General features: G+C 39.9%; 1 protein-coding gene across 1 annotated transcript in view; it reads left to right on the top strand.

The window, feature by feature from the left end:
* The first annotated feature begins 3,855 nt into the window (after positions 1-3,855).
* gjc2 (gap junction protein gamma 2) overlaps positions 3,856-15,056 on the top strand; it is a 41,720-nt gene continuing 30,519 nt past the window's right edge. Inside the window, exon 1 of the mRNA XM_061920522.1 lies at positions 3,856-3,934. The gene's annotated coding sequence lies outside the window, so the exon portion shown is untranslated. The remainder of the gene's footprint in view (positions 3,935-15,056) is intronic.

The following is a 15,056-nucleotide window of genomic DNA, read 5'->3' as shown; positions in this document are numbered from 1 at the left end:
TAAAAAAAAAAATATATTTTTTTTTTAATAAAAAATTCTTCTGCGGCCCGGTACCAATCGGGCCACGGCCCGGTGGTTGGGGACCACTGTTCTATAGTGTCTCCTTTCAGCTGCTTCTCTGTCAAACACACCATCAGCATCTATCCATCCATCAATTTTCTACCGCTTGTCCCATTCGGGGTTGCTGGAGCTTATCTCAGCTGCATTCGGGCAGAAGGCGGGGTACACCCTGGACAAGTCGCCACAGGGTACACCATCAGCAGCTTCTATATTTTCAAGTCGACTACACGCTATGTCATGTTCTTGACAATTTCTTTATTTATTCAATCTAACCATCCATTCGTTTTTTTTCTCAGCCCTGTCTTTTACACTCGCATTTGTTTGTTTCAATGGCTAGAAGACAAAGTTACTGGTATGCAAGTAAGACCAGATGTTTTGGCCGGATCTCACGGGGTTTACTGTGATATTTTCTACGCCAGTGATTCTCAAACTGTGGTGCATGTATCACTAGTTTTACGAGATCTCCATCTAGTCGTATGCCAAAGGAACAGTTGATTAAAGGACAGTGTTTTGTGTTCCTATTGTAGGGAATACCAGTACTGGTATGGTATCCCGATACTAATGAATCAAAAACGGTATTATACTCTGTTTGAAAAGTACCGGTTCCCGGGCATGACGGCGCGTTGTCACGTCATGACTTAGCTGGTTTTCCGAGCAGAGGAGCATGTGCGGCAGCGCACAATCATGGAGTACTTGCAAGCAGACAGTGTGTAGACAGAAAAAGGAGAACGGACGCATTTTGGCATGAAAACTAAAGATAAAGCTTTAAGACATAGCTATTTAGCTAGTGGCAAACATCCATCCACAGTCTGCAGTGTTTCAGCTACTTCTAAATCACTAATCCTCGCCTCCACGGCGACAAATAAAGTAAGTTTCTTACAAGTATCATCCCTGCAGGACGAGGAATAGCTAAACATGCTTCACTACACACCGTAGCTCACCGGCGTCAAAATGTGAACCAACGCCGTGGGTGGATCTACACCTAACATGCACTGTAATGATACCAAGTATAGGAGAGTATTTAGTCAATACTACTATGATTACATCGATATTTTTTGATCATCACACAATATTTTTTCAGTTTTTAAAATTCATATTATGTTTATAAAGTCAGGAAATATGTCCCTGGACACATGAGGACTTTGAATATGACCAATGTACGATCCTGTAACTACTTGGTATTGGATCACTACCTACATTTGTGGTAATATCCAAAACTATTGTAAAGTATCCAAACAACAGAAGAATACGTGATTATTACATTTTAACAGAAGTGTAGATAGAACATTTTGAAACAGAAAAAAAACAGATATTAACAGTAAATGAACAAGTTGTACAGCTTGTCCCTCATAATATTGACAAAATAGAATGATAAATGACAATATTTTACTGCATACATCAGCTGACTAATTAAGGAGCCTTTGTTTTCTTACTTACTAATAAAAGACAAGTTGTTTTGTATGTTCACTATTTTATTTAAAGGACAAAATTGTTCAAAATATGTTTATTGTACCCTAAGATTTTTTGTTAAAATAAAGCCAATGCCATTTTTGCAGTCCCCCTTATATAAACATGTACCGAAAAGTATCGAAATATATTTTGGTAGTGGTACCGGTACTAAAATACTGGTATCGGGACATCCCTAATTCAAACACAGTGTTACTGTTCAAACTGTGTGTGATGTTACAGTGGCCAAAAATATAAAATATGCTTGTTAAAAAAAACTTTACCTTGTTTTTAAAGAATACTTAGATCTACAATGCTACTGTTTTTTAATGTTGGTCATTATAGTGGTACTTCAGTCTTTTCTAAAATGATACTTTTTAAAGAAAGTTTAATCAAATTATGGAATGGATTAAGTAAAGAAATCAAACTAAGCACCAATATGATTCAGTTTAAGAGACTGTTCAAACTACAAGTGTTCACAAAGTACACAGAACAATAATTATGATGAACATCTTGAACTCTTTCTTTGTTAGATAAAGATGATTTATGTATTTAATATTTGTTTACCTACTAGGGCATATTATGTGTTTATTATTTATTTATTCACTGTTCTGTTACAGACAATGAAATGGGATACAATTGATATGGTATGAAAATAGGTAGTATTTAATAAGCTCAGCTTCTTCCTACTCCTTTTCGGACGTGCTGTAATGAAACAACTGGAATTGTGTGATGCACTTAATTGTATCGTATGCATGTTCGAAATAAACTGAACTGATCTACGCTTACAAATGGGGATATTTGCAACTAAAATGTTATCCTTGTAACTTAAAGGCCTACTGAAACCCACTACTAGCGACCACACAGTCTGATAGTTTATATATCAATGATGAAATATTAACATTGCAACACATGCCAAAATGGCCGGTTTAGTTTACTAAATTACAATTTTAAATTTCCCCCAGAGTTTCTTGTTGAAAACGTCGCGGAATGATGACACGTGCGCGTGACGTCTCGAGTTGGAGGGGACATATTACCCAGCACCATTTGCGGCTAAAAGTCATCTCTTTTCATGGTGCAATTACACAGTATTATGGACATCTGTGTTGCTGAATCTTTTGCAATTAATAATGGAGAAGTCAAAGTAGAAAGATAGAGGTGGGAAGCTTTAGCCTTTAGCCACACAAACACACGGTATTTCTTTGTTTAAAATTCCCGGAGGTGAGGCTTTACTATGGATCAGAGCGGTCAGGCGAACATGGATCCCGACCACTTGTCAACCGAAGGTTTCGGTGAAAAAAATTGTGGTAAAAAGTTGCCTCTTACCGGATTTCTGCTGAGCTTGCGCCGTCCATGCAGCTGCCGTGACTTCCCTTAGACACTGGCCTCAAGACACCCGTGGACACACCCCTCCGACTATCAGGTACTATTTAATCTCACTAAAACACTAGCAACACAATAGAAAGATAAGGGATTTCCCAGAATTATCCTAGTTAATGTGTCTACAAACATCTGAATCGTTCACAATGCAATCGCCTTTTTTTTTCCATTTATTGTTTTTCTAGTCTTTCGCTATCAATATCCTCAGCCACGAATCTTTCACCCTCGCTGAAATTAATGGGGAAATTGTCATTTTCTCGGTCCGAATAGCTCTTTTTGTTGGAGGCTCCCATTATAAACAATGTGAGGATGTGAGGAGCCCTCACGCGGGTGACGTCATCGTCTGCTACTTCCGGTACAGGCAAGGCTTTTTTATCAGCGACCAAAAGTTGTGAACTTTATCGTGGATGTTCTCTACTAAATCCTTTCAGCAAAAATATGGCAATATCGCGAAATGATCAAGTATGACACATAGAATGGACCTGCTATCCCCGTTTAGATAAGAACATCTCATTTCAGTAGGCCTTTAAAGCATAACAATTAGCCCATATCCCAGCTATAATTTTAGACACTCTTAAGTAGTCAATATTTCATAAACAGCTATAAACTGAGCATTATTGCTTTTGTTAAATCAGAATTTGTAATCTTTTGAAGATTGCCCAGGGGCGTTTATACCTAATAAGGTGGGCAATAATGAACTTGGAGGCATGAGCATTCATCCTCCTGCTAAACTAGCAGGCACACAAAATCATGAATGAGGATGTAGTAAAACAAAAAAACATTAATAAATCACGGCCATGGTGTCGTAAGGATCGAGGGGGGTGGTAGAGGAACTAGAACAACAATGGGGCCTTCTAAGTGCTGACACGCCGCTCTCTTGAGAGTCCTGCTTGTGCTTGGTGGTGAAGGGTTTTGATGAAAAATGACCCATTGTCTCTGTCATGTCATCCTGCTGCTTGTGAGCGTAAGCAGTGCAACAATGCCTTTGGGCGCCTGCCCTGCAGGATGCTCGGCCATACAATCGACAAGGCTTCATCCACGTGGACAGGTAGGTGCGATACTAAACTTTAAATGGCTTTTAGACCTTACGTCAATTATCAATTATAAACATGTGCCAGAGTGCTTTGCAGAGTATCTCGCTGTGCTATTGGTTTATATAGTTATAGTTTAATGTCTGCGTGTGTTTTCATACCGTCTTTAGCCGGGTCGGTGCTCCCGGACCTTTTTTCGCCCCAGCAGCTCAGCAGATTACCTGACAGGTCATTGTCCTTACTGTCCCTTTGTATATGTCTCGGTCAGAAGGGACAGAAAAAAAATAGTCAGGTCAGTGAACATTTTTTAAGCTTCGGTTTAACATATTTGGTCATACATTAATACACAGAGATAATTTTGTGGAAATATTAACTTGCAGTAGAACTCTTGTAAATGATATTGTGATTGAGGAAACTGACTTTTTGCATTTTTATTCAATAGTATATTGCTTAATTCCAACCTATAAAACATATGAACCATAAATATTCTATATAAAATAATCATTTCCTAAATTGTAAATATTGTCAGTATAAACAGTATCATAGCTACATTTACATACTTATTAGTTTTTACAGTATTACCTCACAACAACTAATGTAAACACACTTTTGACAACACTGAATGGTGAAAATATTAATTAATTTAAATTTTCTTTTTAATACTTTCACAAATATTTAAAGACTAATACATTTCCTTACAAATAGAATGCCTCAAATTAATAAAAAATATATTTATTTTTAGATACATTTAACATACTTTTAACATTTTACAAAAAAAAAATGTTTAAAAAACAATGCTTACCTTCAGGGCTTCACGGTGGCAGAGGGGTTAGTGCGTCTGCCTCACAATACAAAGCTCCTGAGTAGTCAGGGTTCAATCCCGTGCTCGGGATCTTTCTGTGTGGAGTTTGCATGTTCTCCCCGTGAATGCGTGGGTTCCCTCCGGGTACTCCGGCTTCCTCCCACTTCCAAAGACATGCACCTGGGGATAGGTTGATTGGCCCTAGTGTGTGAATGTGAGTGTGAATGTTGTCTGTCTGTGTTGGCCCTGCGATGAGGTGGCGACTTGTCCAGGGTGTACACCGCCTTCCCCCCGATTGTAGCTGACATAGGCATCAGCGCCCCTCGTGACCCCAAAGGGAATAAGCGGTAAAAAATGGATGGATGGATGCTTACCTTCACCAATCAAATTCATATTTGTGTATTTATTTATGATTACATTACACAGTCCACCCATCTATCGATTTTCTACCGCTTGTCCATTTTGGGTCGCAGGGGGGGCTGGAGCCTATCTCAGCTGCATTCGGGCGGAAGGCGGTGTACACCCTGGACAAGTCACCAACTCATCGCAGGGCTATTACTCATACCGTATTTCCTTGAATTGCCGCAGGGCATATAGTATGCGCCTGCCTTAAATTACTGCCGGGTCAAACTCACTTCGCAAAATTATAAGCGCATGCTTAGTATTACCGCCTGGTCAAACTCGTGACGTTTCCCTTGTCATCATTTTCAAAATGGAGGAGGCTGATTTCAATACCGGTAATTTGAAATCGCATAAGGGGAAGAAGATTAAGAGCTATTCAGTAGGAATTAAGGTATAAGCTTACATAAATGATAAATGGGTTGTACTTGTATAGCGCTTTTCTACCTTCAAGGTACTCAAAGCGCTTTGACACTACTTCCACATTTACCCATTCACAAACACATTCACACACTGATGGAGGGAGCTGCCATGCAAGGCGCCAACCAGCACCCATCAGGAGCAAGGCTGAAGTGTCTTGCTCAGGACACAACGGACGTGACAAGGTTGGTTCTAGGTGGGATTTGAACCAGTGACCCTCGGGTTGCGCACGGCCACTCTCCCACTGCGCCACGGCGTGGCGCAGTGGGAGAGTGGCCGCATTACATCACACTAAAATTTTACTGCATGCTTTTGGTAAGTGCCAGAGTGAGAAGCGGTTTGAAAATAATTAGGGCATGCTTACTTTTACCGCATGCCTTTGGTAAGCGCAGGAGTGAGAAGAGGTTTTAAATGAATTAGCGCCCCGGCGGCAATTCAAGGAAATACGGTAGTCCTAATACAAATAGTGTTTACCGCCATTTAATTTAAAGCATATTTATATACTACACATTTTAATATGGGGAACATATTCACCATTAATTAGTTGCTTATCAAAGTAAAAAGACTTAATTTAGAGTCATTTGGACACTAGGGGAACATATAAGGGTTAGGGTTACTAATAAGCAATAATTGTGAGGTTATTTAGGGAAGTGTCAAAGTTATTTGTTGACGAACCCCAAGAGGCAGAGATGGAGGCAGGCGTGAAGTGAGCAAACATGATTTGAATATAAATACTAAGACAAACCCAAACAAAGGATTCAAACCAAAAGCGCGCACGTGGGCGGATAAAAAACAAAAGACCTAACGTGGAAGCTAATAGGTATCTAGCAGAAAACAGAAAAAGTGGAAACAGCTAATGGCTAACAAGAAAACAAAAAAGCTAGGAGAAAACAAACTACAAATAGCTAACAAAAACAGCTTACCGCTACGACGACCAGGACAAGATGTAGCACGACAGGTAATAGCTGAAATGAGCCAGACACGACAGGTAGCAAAGACACAAGAGTGACATGAGGCAACAGCAATACAAATGACAATACAATGATCTAACACTGACTGGAAGACAAAGTGGGTACAAATAGGAGCGGGCTGATTGACAACGGGTGTGGCCAGGTGCCAATCAGCCGCATATGAGGTGACAACAGCACACAGGGAGACAAACAGGAAGCTGAACCAAAATAAGAGCACTTGACAGGAACTAAAGACAGGAGATACTTAACACGGAGGAAACAAAGACAAATGCAGAGGAAAAAACTAAAACATAGACAAACTGTCAGGGGAAAGCCTGACAGGAAGACTCTTATTAAATAGCTTACTAGTTGTATAATAAGGCCATGCAGAATAATAAGTACTTAATAATGACTAATTAAGAGCAAATATGTTACTGATTTGCATGATAATAGCAACTAATTAATGGTGAAAATGTGTTCCCCATACCAAAGTGTTACCTACACCTACTTTAGGTTCAAATGTATTTTTTGTGAATGACACAGGGAGACTCTCAAATAAATCTAGTGCCATCTAGCGGTCTTGCACAAAAGCTGCAAGTCTTTCCTTTTGTTTCTTTTTACTTTTTATTATGACATAAGGTATAGGAGTTTTTGTTCACTTAATATCCACACAATACATACGACCTTGATAACCTCACTGTGTGACCTGGAACATATTGGCCCATGTGAATTATTAACCTCAAACATGACTTTCAACCCAGCCTATCAGCTCCTTATGCGTCATCTGCTAACGAGAAAGCGATATAATGTGCGCATTTGAACTGTTGTTGCATGAGTAAGTGCGAGGGAGAGGGTGCTTTTCTCAGCCGTGGGCCCCCACAGCCCCCCCTGCAGTCTTGGTAGCTCTGTGAGTTGGACTGAGGCGTCGGCAGGAGGAAGGGGGGGGAATGCACACGTTAACATTTGTCTTGTACTGCAAATGACCCTGACGAGGTCTGCCGCTCCTCGGGGCGTGCCCCCTGCTCAGCCCGTGACATAGCCGGTTAAGACAAGATAATGTCAAAGATGAAGCCCTCCCACCTCCCCCTTCTACCACCATCAGCCCTCCTCAGCTCTCTGCAGGCAAAGCTGTGTTATTGTCTTCATTTGTATGGCATCTTGTGTGTCAGGTTTTGGTGCCCTGATGGGACAACTTCATTCGCTGGTGGGACTTCAAGCAATCATGTATATGAAACGAAGCTCCGTTTGTCATGCAAGTGTGAAATGTATTGGTGGTCTACAATTGTGCATTTTGAGGTAAACAATGTTTAATAAACTACAACCCCAATAATAAACATATACATAAGCTAATACACCCTGTAATAGGGGTGTGTAAACGTTTTCTCCACTGAAAATCACACACTTATATACATATATATATACATTTGTATGTATATATATATATATATATGGCGCCTATCTGAGCTACAATCGGGCGGAAGGCGGGGTACACCCTGGACAAGTCGCCACTTCATCGCAGGATATGTATATATATATAACCTGTATCGGTTGGGGACATCTCTACGCTGCTGATCCGCCTCCGCTTGAGATGGTTTCCTGTGTACGGGACTCTCGCTGCTGTCTTGGATCCGCTTGAACTGAACTCTCGCGGCTGTGTTGGAGCCACTATGGATTGAACTTTCACAGTATCATGTTAGACCCACTCGACATCCATTGCTTTCGGTCCCCTAGAGGGGGGGGGGGGGGGGGGGTTGCCCACATCTGAGGTCCTCTCCAAGGTTTCTCATAGTCAGCATAGTCACTGGCATCCCACTGGATGTGAATTCTCCCTGCCCACTGGGTGTGAGTTTTCCTTGCCCTTTTGTGGGTTCTTCCGAGGATGTTGTAGTCGTAATGATTTGTGCAGTCCTTTGAGACATTTGTGATTTGGGGCTATATAAATAAACATTGTTTGATTGATATATATATATATATATATATATATATATATATATATATATAAAAACGAGTTAAAAAAAACAACGCGATAGCTGTATACATATGTATATATATATATATATATATATATATATATATATATATATATATATATATATATATATATATATATACATATATATATATATATATATATATATATATATATATATATACAGCTATCGCGTTGTTTTTTTTTACTCGTTTTTTTTAACTCGTTTTTTTTCTAGTCCGTCGCTATCAAAATCCTCAAACAGGAATTTTTCATCCTCTCTCAAATTAATGCGGAAATTGTCGTTTTCTCGGTCCGAATAACCGTTTTTGTTGGAGGCTCCCATTAAAATCAATGTGAAAAGGTGAAGAGCCCCCACACTTGCGACGTCATGGTCTGCGACTTCCGGTAAAGGCGAGGCTTTTTCAGGAAGTACCAAAAGTGGCGAACTTTATCGTCGATGTTCTCTACTAAATACTTTCAGCAAAAATATGGCATTATCGCGAAATGATCAAGTATGACACATAGAATGGACCTGCTATCCCCGTTTAAATAAGAAAATCTCATTTAGGCAGGCCTTTAATATTTACTAATATAATACTAGTATCCATAATATTAATCTAAATTTCAGCTTGTTATTCATTTTGTTTACACATCTGGAGATTCAATATGACATTTTTTTTAAATGAAAATTGATAAAATGTGTGTACAGAGCGATGCACTAGAGGACTTTAGCTCCATTATAATGAGGGGAAAACACCTAATCCCTTTTGATGACTTGTCACCGAGCTAAACATCAACATCACATCGCCCTGGATGAGAGTTGAAAAGTCTCGAGCGCACTTAGCAGCTGATAAAAGGCCAAACATGAAATGGCATACCCTACAGACAGACAGACACACACACACACACACACACACACACACACACACACACACACACACACACACACACACACACACACACACACGCACACGCATACTGCAAGCTACTGAAAAATAGACGAAATAGTGACTGAATCATCAAATTCTGAAGTCAGAGCTTTTCCTCCTGTCACTCACATACTGTATACACGCCAGAGACTTTCGGCGACAGAGTGAATTATTTTTGAGTTGTATTTTTATAGCACTTTTCTCTAGTGACTGAAAGCACATTACGTAGTGAAACCCATTATCTAAGTCAGTGTTTTTCAACCTTTTCTGAGCCAAGGCACATTTTTTCCATTAAAAAAATACGGAGGCACACCACCAGCAGAAAAGGTTAAAAAATGAAACTCCACCAGGTTGTCTGGCCTTATTTTTTAGTTTATTGTTGTTTTTTGTGTGTCATGCTTTAGTTCCTGTCTTGTGCTGTTATTTTGGTGACATTTGGTGTTCTCCTGAAGCAGCTTCACGCTTTCTTTTGAGTGCTATTTCCCGAACCTGCTTTGTTTTCGCAATCAAAACTATTTAAGTTGTGCGTAGGCCATCTTTCTTTGTGGGGACATTGTTGATTGTCATGTCAAGTACGGATGTACTTTGTGGACGCCGACTTTGCTGCACACGCTGTAAGTTTTTGCTGTCGTCCAGCATTCTGTTTTTGTTGACTTTGTAGCCACTTCAGTTTTACTTTGGTTTTACATAGCCATGCTTATGCTTCAGTGCCCTTTTCTCACGGGATTTGACTTTTTGTTAATTTTTGGGTTAAGCGCTACATACCTTTTTACCTCCACGCTGTCTCCCGCTGTGCTCTGCATATTGGGATCACGACAAACCATCCTTGACGCGTTCCCACAACGCAATGAACTACCTGCTGCCACCTACTGATATGGAGTATTACAAGATTACCCTGCCAAGCTCTAGACCAGTGGTTCTTAACCTGGGTTCGATCGAACCTTAGGGGTTCGGTGAGTCTGCCTCAGGGGTTCGACAGAGGCTCCTCCGCAGCGGTCAAGACACACCAGACTCATGAATTGATTAAGGTGGACACCGACTTAATTAAACAAGTTGAAAAACGTATTCGGGTGTTACCATTTAGTGGTCAATTGTACGGAATATGTACTGTACTGTGCAATCTACTAATAAAAGTTTCATTCAATCAATCAATCAATCAATCGTGTAAATAAAAACATCTCCCTATCGGCGTATCGGTACTGTAAAGTTAACATTTGAATGACAATAAAAAGGAAGTCTTAGTATTATGGATATCCCCCAAACAATGTTCCCACTAATTTTCCATGTAATTTGCAAATGTGTAATTTGTTGTGAGTTCATGCACTGTTTTGGTTGCATTCATTGAACAAGGTAATGTTAATGTTGTGCACTAGTAAAAAAATAAAAAACATATAACTTTGTATTGAATTTGAAAAACAAACATTTTATTTTTCACTAAAGAAGGGTTCGATGAATGTGCATATGAAACTAGTGGGGTTCGGTACCTCCAACAAGGTTAAGAACCACTGCTCTAGACAGCACAGGCACTAGACAAATGGCACATTATTATGATTATAGATTTGCAAAAAATATATTTTAGACCAATTAGGGGAAGTTGCTTAATTTCCCACGGCACACCAGACAACTAGTGTGCCGCTGCACAGTGGTTGAAAATCACTGATCTACGTTACTTTGTTTTTTTTTCAAACCAGTGTGGGTGGCACTGGGAGCAAGTGGGTGAAGTCTCTTGCCCAAGGACACAACAGCTGTGACTAGGATGGCGAGGGATCGGACCTAGAACCCTCAGGTTGCTGGCACGGCCGCTCAACCAACCGCGCTGCCCCTATCTATATATATATATACATATATATATATATATATATATATATATATATATATATATATATATATATATATATATATTTATATATAGAGGCTGGGCCGCAAGAAAATATTTCTTTAAAAAAATGTTGCATACTCCTCAGCATGTCTAGTTGTATAATGACGTTTCAAATTGTATCCCTTGTGCACTGCAACTTTCTCTGTGCAAATAAGACACGTCGGGGTGCCGATGTGCTCAACAAAGAAATATTGCAACTCCCACTTTTCCTGGAATTGTCTTTGCTCATCACTAACCTTTCTCTTCACTGCAGGCTTTGAAAGAGACGTGTTTGTGGTTGTGGAATATATTTGTATTCAACCGACGCACGGAGAATAATGTTATTTCAGCAATGTGTGTCGTTCCGCTTTTCTTTCCTGCAGCAACACAGCGGTCGGCGGAATATAGCCGGAAAAGTACAGGGATAGCGAGCGGAAAAAAGTGACGGCTCCCGGAGTGTTATCCGGCGTCATATAGAAATATATGTAGTGTTCATCGTGTGAGGCAAAGCAAATTGAACAATAAAAAAAAACAAATGACGGTTTGAATTGGTCCAAGTTATCGGGGACTGTTATTACTGACGGACAGGTGTCGCAGTGTGACTGCAGTCAGGCACGTAAGAAAACTCTCTTCTCCATGGCAACGTTTCTGTCGCGTTCACTCATTTGCCGCTTTTCTACTAATGCAGGGGTAGGCAACACAAAATTATGATAGAGCCATTTTGGACCCAAATAACAAAACGCTGTCAAGCGCCATTCATATAAAACTTGAGGGCCGCACTAAAATTAAACTTTCATATTAAAGTGGAGGCCACAACTAAAGTCTTGCGGGCTGCAATTGGCCTGCGGGCCGCGTGTTTGAGACCCCTGATATTAATATTGCAGCCACAGTGCCCTTTTTTTACCCCGGAAACTAGTTCTTCTGCTCTTGAACTACACAAAAGGGTGAACATACCCAAACGTGAAATTGACTAAAGCAGGGGTGTCCAAACTTTTTCCACTGAGGGCCGCAGACTGAAAAATCATGCAGAAAGTATGCGGCAGCCATTTTGACATTTTTCTTTTTTAAAAGCAATACAATAGTTGTTGTTTTTTGTTGTTGTTAGAAATAAGTCATAAATTATAATTTTTTTCATTTAACGCTTGAATCTCGAGATCAACTTCGGGTCTGTCTGTCTTTATAAAAAAATGTTTAATTTTGTTTTTTTATGTTAATTGCCTTTATGTCAAAACCCTTATTTATATGCAAACACACAAACTATGCAACATTTTCCCCCAAAACATTTCAAAGTGGACTATTTGACGTGAAGTAATTGGAACCCTAAATAGGTCAATAATTCATAGCAATAAAAAAAAGAATAAGTGTTGAAAATAAACCAAATGTATATTTATATTTTTTTACTTTCAACGCTTAAGTCTGTAGATCTCTTGATTATAAGATTTTATAATTTTTTTCATACTTTTTTGTTTGTTTGATGCTCTTTTTTGTGAAAGAAAACTTTGTTTCGCAAAAAATATGCATTATTATCCCCCCAAAATATTTGAAAGTGAAATTGTTCCAGTGAAGTAATTGGAGCCTTCAGCAGGTCAATAACAATCCGCATGGCAGCTTTGTGTTATTAGTGTCAACACTGCAACTTTTTCTTGTTACATGTCACTGTTTACTCTTTTATTACACTCTTTTATTTTTTAAATTTTTATTACAGTATTTTTTAGAACCGGCCGGGGGCCATCAACAAATTAGCTGGGGGCCACAAATGGCCCTCGGGTCGCACTTTGGACACACCTGGACTAAAGTAAGACTGGCTGAAAAAATATGGCCGCCATCAGGAAAAACGTTTTTGCAGGACTTTTGCAAGTACCGGTAATATTCCATTCGTCTCACGATCGTAGAACTTTAAGGACAATTTGCATTGAATGCCTGTTATCATGTCACCCAGAGCATTTTAACCACAACAACCAGTAGGGGGCACTATAAGTAAGCCAGTCATCACCACTGCCTTGTACTTGCCAGAGCTCCCTGTACTATCCATCCATCCATTTTCTACCGCTTATTCCCTTTTGGGGCTCGCTTATTCCCTGTACTAATTGCAGAAATTGGATTGCTACAGTTTCAAACCGTCATATAGGGGGGAAAGGTGACGACAGTCCTAAAGGCCCACGGCCCACACTGCCACACACACAGGCAATAAATGGGGTAGATCAGTGGTTCTCAACATTTTTTTCAGTGATGTACCCCCTGTGTGTGAACATTTTTTTTAATTCAAGTAGCCCCTAATCAGAGCAAAGCATTTTTGGTTGAAAAAAAAAGAGATGAAGTAAAATACAGACCTTTGCCATCAGTTTCTGATTTATTAAATTGGGTAACAGTGCAAAATATTACTCATTTGTAGTGAGTGGTCTTTTTTGAACTATTTGGAAGAAAAAAGATATAAAAATAACTAAAAACTTGTTGAAAAATAAACAAGTGAGTCAATTATAAATAAAAGTTCTACACATAGAAGTAATCATCAACTTGAAGTGCCCTCTTTGGGGATTGTAATAGAGATCCATCTGGATTCATGAACTTAATTCTAAACATTTCTTCACAAAAAAAAATCTTTAACATCAATATTTATGGAACATGTCTGCAAAAAATCTAGCTGTTAACACTGAACTTACATTCATATTTTGTTGAAGTATTATTCAATAATTATATTTATAAAGGATTTTTGAATTTTTGTTATTTTTAGAATATTTAAAAAAAATTCTCACATACCCCTTGGCATACTTTCAAGTACCCCCATTTGAGAACCACTGGAGTAGAGGGGGCCCACACCGATATTCTTTCAGGGGGCCCAGAATTCCTAGCAATTACACTGCTAACAAGGTGCTTTCTTTTTCCTGAGAAAAAAAGAGCAGGTTGTATTACGACACGGGCATGGTGGTGCCTACTGTTTTTTTGTTTTTGTTTTTTTTTCAACTTTATAGCAGTGGCATACACATGCAAAAAGCAAGTAGCCTGCCTCTCATAGGAGCGGCGGCTGAGGGAGTTTGTCGGCATCCACCTTGAGGCTTTTCATCTCAGTCGCTTCAGTGGAGTCGGGCCTTAGTCAAAATGGCACGGGACACGCTGGGCCCGGAGGCCCGATAGGCTGGGCTGAGAAGCGAGGAGCGAGATGAACAAATGAGATGGGACTGCCACCACTCTCAGGCTGCCTATGGGATAACTCCCCCCACCACCCACCACCGCCATAGCCCAGCCACAGCACTTTTAATGACAGCGCCACACAGCACAGGCGGCCGAGGAGGAGTTGCATGTTTTCGTTCTGGTGTCTTGTGTCACTCTTTTCTCCGAGGGTGGGCATATCCGAGTCACATGGGGGCAGTTTGGCCTGTTACATAAACACGGACCTCCACAGCCCCGCAGTCTGCTCGCATCAACTTTTTGCCGTTTGGCTTCCAAAATAAAAAATAAAAACGGCAGTGACATTAGTCTCGGCCAAGGAGAGTTGGCGGCGTCTTCACTCAACTACAACCCTCATAGCTCTCACTGACCTCATAAAAGGTGAACGCGTTATTTCTCTTTTAAAATTGCACTCCCGCTGCAAAATAAGCCTCCTGTGTTTTCCATTTACCACCTAAAATAAGCTTATGAATATTGAACAACGTGCTTTGGCTGTCACATTGTATCAGACCTTGGAACTGGAGCCGGACAGCAATGTCAAAGCAGTCTTACAGGACAATACAGCACTTTTTTTTTTTTGCCTGGGCTGAAGGCGCTTCAATCAATAGTTATCAGCATAAACCACGCTATCCCAAAGCTAGAAA

The sequence above is a fragment of the Nerophis ophidion genome, linkage group LG14 (assembly GCF_033978795.1).
Source record: "Nerophis ophidion isolate RoL-2023_Sa linkage group LG14, RoL_Noph_v1.0, whole genome shotgun sequence".
NCBI classification, from domain to species: Eukaryota; Metazoa; Chordata; class Actinopteri; order Syngnathiformes; family Syngnathidae; genus Nerophis; species Nerophis ophidion.
The sequence above is the reverse complement of the archived record's forward strand: the minus strand, read 5'-3'. Positions and strand labels throughout refer to the sequence as shown.